This window comes from Malania oleifera, chromosome 9 (genome assembly GCF_029873635.1).
Source record: "Malania oleifera isolate guangnan ecotype guangnan chromosome 9, ASM2987363v1, whole genome shotgun sequence".
Lineage (NCBI taxonomy): Eukaryota > Viridiplantae > Streptophyta > Magnoliopsida > Santalales > Ximeniaceae > Malania > Malania oleifera.
This window is the reverse complement of record NC_080425.1, coordinates 70,198,478-70,204,756: the sequence shown is the minus strand read 5'-3', so window position 1 is coordinate 70,204,756 and position 6,279 is coordinate 70,198,478.

The following is a 6,279-nucleotide window of genomic DNA, read 5'->3' as shown; positions in this document are numbered from 1 at the left end:
AGTTTGGAATAGAAAATAAGTTATATTTTGTCATGTAATTGGAGCTTAATTACTGTATTTTAGAAGTAAGGATAAGATTTAATAATAAATAAATATCATAGGGAAGGGAATAGTTAATTGGGAAGCGGGGGGAAGAGGGGACAATAAACTTTTTAAAAAAAAAAAGTTATCATTGTTTTACCAGAAGATATTTTTACAAGATTTTAAGATGGCTTCACTAAAATTTTTATTCATATCTTATGTATGTTTTACATTAGAATTGGAACCCCGCAAGTGTCCAGTCCACTCCAGCTTGCACTGCTCCGTCTCTCTGCAGTGTTCACTTCCAGTTTTGAATATCAATCCGATCCTCTCATGGTCACCCATATCCCTTACTCTTCGTTACCCAGTTCCAAGTGTGTTTCTCTGTGGCACTTCACCAGCAAGCACAGATCCAAGGAGCTCCCGCCTTTAACAAATTAAAATATACTAATTTATATTTAAAATTTAATTAATTATTAAATCGGTTAATTGAATTAACATTTCCTACTCACCGAACTGAAACGCAATTCACCGAACTTTAATGAAGCATAACTGAATCGACCGAACCAGTTTTTTAGTTGAACCAAACCGAACCGACCAATTTCAGTCGGTTAATTCAGGTTTCCCTGAATTATGCTCACTCTTAATTGATAGTCATTAATTCATTAGTGTCTTTATTTATTGCCACCTAAAATCTTGACACTAAAAATGAGTTATAAATTAAGATTCTAAAAAATGTGGTTATATATATTAGCAATAGAAAATAATAATAAAATATTTTTTAATTTTAAATGTAGAACAATTGAATTGTAAATTACTTTTCGATCTTGAGTGTAGCTCCTTCTCCATTTCTCTCCCAAACATTGCACAATTCCTTTGCTTAAGAAATGTGCTGCAAATGCAGTAATCGTTTTTATTTAGAGAAAATTTACAACTAGTTATACTTTTTTTTTTTTTTTTCAATTTAACATCTAGTTCTGGTCAAGAGCGATAGATAAATTAAAGTCACTTATTTATGATTTTTTTTTAGGTTAGAGATTTTTTTTTCTCTATAAAAAAAAAAAAAAAAAAAGTCAATTTTGAAACTTCTAACATAATAATTTTAAACTTTTAAGTATTGGGGTGTCTACTAAGAGAGAGTTTTGAGGCTAGAGCCGAGGATTTAATTGAATGATATGGAAGAGGAGGCAATTCCATTAATCGAAGGATATATTCTTAATATCTAATCTTGTGCTAAAAATTAAATAAATAGTGATGTTGTATCATGAAAAGACTTAGTGACTTACAATTAGTAAATTAAGCTTAAATAGATTGATTCATTTTGTTCAAATGCATTATCATGGTGAGATATTGAAGCTTAAGAGAAAAAGGAAAATTGAATTGTGGAGTGGAAAAAGATGGGTAAAACAAGTAATGGATGACTCAATTAAGAGATGGAAGTAAACTAGCACTAACCTATAGTGAACTCGCTAATTAAACAAGTCAAAATGGGTTGATTCAATAATGGATTATGCCGTGGAAGTGCTACCTAGAACGAGATCAAAAGGGACAAAAATAATAAGTAAAGTTCTATATTTTTTTATGGCCAGAAAAAGAAAAATAAAGAATTTTAAAAAAATAAAAGGGAAAAAAAAAACTAAAAAGGTGATTGCGGTGCTCAACATCCTTTCTTAAGGTTTGTTAATCTTCTAAATATATTACTTAATCATCAAAATCTATACTACTTTAAGAGATACTTACAAATCACATACCTAAATTTGCACAATAAAAAATTAAAAATTTGCAAAATCATTTATGTACGTACCAGAAATGTAAAAGAACCTTGATGAGAGCAAGGAGATTAATAATTTTGCAATTAATATAAAATTCCCCTAAAACAAACGCTCAAAGAATGAAAAGGCTCTCTTGGCTCAATAATATAGAGAGATGCTCATATGGTAAAGTACAAGCTTTACTTCGTGAAGAGACTCATTCAACAAGTACAAACTTAAGAGTTCGATGGGGGGACAATTAAAGGGACATCGAGGGAGTTTTGTTATGCATCAAAGAGGGAAATTTGCAGAGGTTAAAATGTTTTTAGTGTTTGTAGGGAATAAATTCTAAATTATGGAAAACTCTAATACACCAATTATTATCTTTAGTAACAAAGTGATTCGCTATGCAAATATACTAATGACAAAACAACATTGTCACTAAAGCTTCATCCTTTTTTTGAGACTTTACCTACATGGTTGATTTACTAAGAGAAACAAAAGAATCCCTACAAAAATGTGTTTTGTTGCAACGACTTTTAATTTATCACAAAAACATCCATACTAAATAGTGTAATGAAGAAACTAATAAATCATGAATTTCTTGTTTATAGTCTCATACATGAATTGTTGAAAGAGTAAAAAGAGCGATGGCCATGCATGATGAGCTTCTAAAAGATATGGTAACATCTTAGAGACAAAAGATATTATTACTTGAAACTCACAAACTATTTTTTCACATTGAAAGTAAGATTTGGGAAGAAGTGTGTGATGAATTTTCTTTTAAATAATCTTTAACTATTACTTACCTCCATTTCTGATTTCGAAAATTTTTAACTTTTGTCTGCTTCATATCGGGATGAATTTTGCTATTGCTGGTCTTAAAAACATTCTTAGTGACCGTGACTTTATATCATTATACTCTATATAATAGTTAGTATATCTTGTTGTAACGTTAGAGTTATTTTATCAAGAAGTTCGCACAATCTAAATCAAAAATAGGAATACTAAATTGATGTTATATAGTTTATTTGAGTAATTTTTAAAATTACAATAAAATTTGGTATTAATTTTAAAGAATATTCGTGTAAAACCAAAATCCTAAGAAATTTAATATTACTGTGAGTAAATTAATTGCACATGGAGAGTAGCGATAGGGTCAAATGCGCATACGGCTGAGTACTGTACCGAATGAATTGGGAATGAGAAGGACACGGAAACAAGGGGTCTTGCCCATTGATATGCCCTACCTTAGTCCTTCCCACTGCCTGCCACTCAACTAATCAAAATGTGAGATGTGAGGTATGGTGCAGCTAGTGTCGAACAGTTTGCTTGAGGTTGACATCCGCAACCTTCGTACATTCTTGCAGGCCTGAAGGGCATCTGCCCTAAGAAATAAGGATACAATAAGATAATAGCTAAATCAAACTAGTAAAATGAATGTATAAAATTATTAATTTTAAAATTAATTTTATATTTATGGAAAGATTTTCTTGGAATAAATTACTTAACATGATTCAGATTTGTATGTGCTCATAAATTCAAAAATTGCAGAAGTTGCCAAGTTACTTAATGGCTTGTTATTACCCATTGAATCTAATTCATGGGTTCATCACATAAGTTGGGTTGACATCACTAGTAGTTTATTTTAAGGACTTAAGGCGTATCGACATTGGATTCTGGTCCCAAGGCATTGATAAATGAAGAGTTGCATGACAATTTCCCCAAACATGAAAGTTAAAAGGATAGATAAAAGACTCTAAGAAGATACAAAAGATTGAAAAAGTAGAGGCACTAGCGCCGTTATTATTTTTTAAGGAAAAACAAAAGAAAAAATCTTAAGAAGTCTATGGCATAGAGAACAATGATCAGAGTATATTTGTGTCTAGAGAATGTAATTGACCAACTATTTTAAGGGAGATTAGTCAACTAGAACCCCTGAGAAAGAGAAGGAAGAAAAATTCCCTTTTTGATCATCTAGTGAAACGACACGATCCAAGATCACAAACAGGAAGGTTGAAAACCCTCATATGCCTTTATTTTGAAAAAGGGTTGGCCTTAGGTAACTCTATATTTTTGAAAATTGGAAGAAAAAAATAGAAAAAGATGAAAAGTTATCTTGGTTGCAATAAATAAATTTAAAGATGATTTTGAAAACCAATAATTTTTGACAAGAAATTCTAAAATAGCCTCGAAAAGGTATGTTCCATCTCGAACAAGACCTTAATGGTGCTATTCAAGATCCCCTATGCTCTCAAGGTGCTATTGAACACAAAATAAGATAATTAAACAAAAGGGTCCCAACAAAATAAAGTAAAAAAGCCTAGTCAAAATGGTCATCCATGAGACCTATTTAGCATAAAAAATTCTATGTCAGATATCCAACTAGCATAAAAAAAAATACTTTTACAGCTGTAATTGTTAAAAAATCACTCCTTAAGGTTATATATATATATATATATATATATATATATATGTGCACACACATAGCAAATATTAAAAATAAATAAAGTCAAAAGAGAGTAGAAGAACCACAAATTTAAATAATTTGACAATGTGCCTATGTCCGTGAAACTCCTGTGTAATTTCCATTGCCATCAAAGAAAAACTACCTTAAGATTCCAATTTTTGACTATAATATGTATATATAGTCCTAACGAAAAATCTTAAAATACCCTCATATGATAATACAATTACATTGTGCTTCAACTAAAACATATTATATCGTACTGTGGAAGGACTTTTTTGTAATAGATTTCAAGTGGATAACCCCTCTGAATATGAGTCATAAGTCAACAGTAGGGTATCCATAATAAAATAATCCACAATTTAGAGTGCTCTTAAGATATTTTAACACTTTTTTTAGAGTTGTCCAACAATCAAGTCCTAGATTATGATTATATTTTCTTAGTTTACGTACAATATATGCAATATCTAGGTTTGTATAATTCATTAAATGTATTAAAAAAAAAACCAACCATTTTGACATACTCAACCTCATTTACTTTTATTTTTATTAATTGTAAACTAGTATCGTAAAGGGTTTTTGCAATAATCCGAAAAAATATTAATTAATTAAATAATTTATTAATTAAATAATAAAATTTAATAAATAAAGAAATAATATTATAATATATATATAATATAATATAATATAATATATATATATATATATATATATATATATATATATATATATATATATAGATTGATATGTCTAAAATACATTTCCCCAACTCCCAATAAATAGGATGAGTTCCTATATTTATATAAGGAATTTCAAAGAGGAAGCAAATGAAAAAGTGGGAAAAAGATTTAGTGATTGACAGAAAATTTTTATAAACTCATTTTAGGAATTCATCTTTAACCACGTTAGAGGAATAAATTAGTGTAAGTGAGTCTGATTATGTCAGATTTTTATAAAATATATACCCGAATTTATTTGTAAGTGAGCTTGACTATGTCAAATTTTTATAAAATATATACTCGAGTTTATTTGTAAGTGGGTTGATTATGTCAATCTTTTATTTAAATATATGTGATTTAAATTAAAACAAGATGATTGGATTATATTGATTTAAATTAAAGTGCGGAGATTGGATTATATCCGTTTTTATTTAAAAATACTTGATTTAAATTAAAGTATGAGGATTAGATTATATATATTTTTATTAAATATACCTGATCTAAATTAAAAGTAGGACTCTCTGCTGGGGGGCTTGTTGAGTAGGCCTGTAGAGACTCGGAATAATAATAATAATAATAATAATAATAATAATAATAATAATAATAATAATAATAATAATATTTGTTTTGATGCAGACCAAACAGTCGACGGTTTGGTGGAACTCAAGAAAACCGTCAACGATTTTGAATTACCGAGGGCCGATAAAGGTAAAACGGTTTGGTTAAAGATCATACTGTCGACGGTTTTGTCCGAGGGCAGCATCCTATAAAAGGGACTTAAGCTCATTTTGTTTAAAAAATCTCTCTCTCTCTCTCTCTCTCTCTCTCTCTCTCTCTCTCTCTCTCTCTCTCTCTAAGGCTGTGAAATCTATTTCTCTCTTTATTCAAATTCTCTCTAAATCTCAGCCAAATTGAAGGATAAACTCCATTTCAGGATCCTAGGTTCGATCCAAACCAGTTTAACCGGGGTGGATTCATCGTTTTGGAGTGCATTATAACTGATAAAATCCCTGATAATCCATAATCAACATATACGCAGCGGAAAACATAACATAATCTCCATATAACATAATATCATAGTTTACTAGTTCTAACTACCAACCATAATAAATTAATCATCCACCTGTATTCAAATATATACATGTCTCCAAAACATTATCCACAAATACCAGTATGTTTCACAACCATCCATATCTTATAAAACTTAAAACATAAATCATAAAACATAAAATATACATATCATAATTAACATAAAAATATACAATTTTCTCTATCTATTTACCAAAAATGCTATAAAATCTCGAGCTCTCTAAGTTCGATC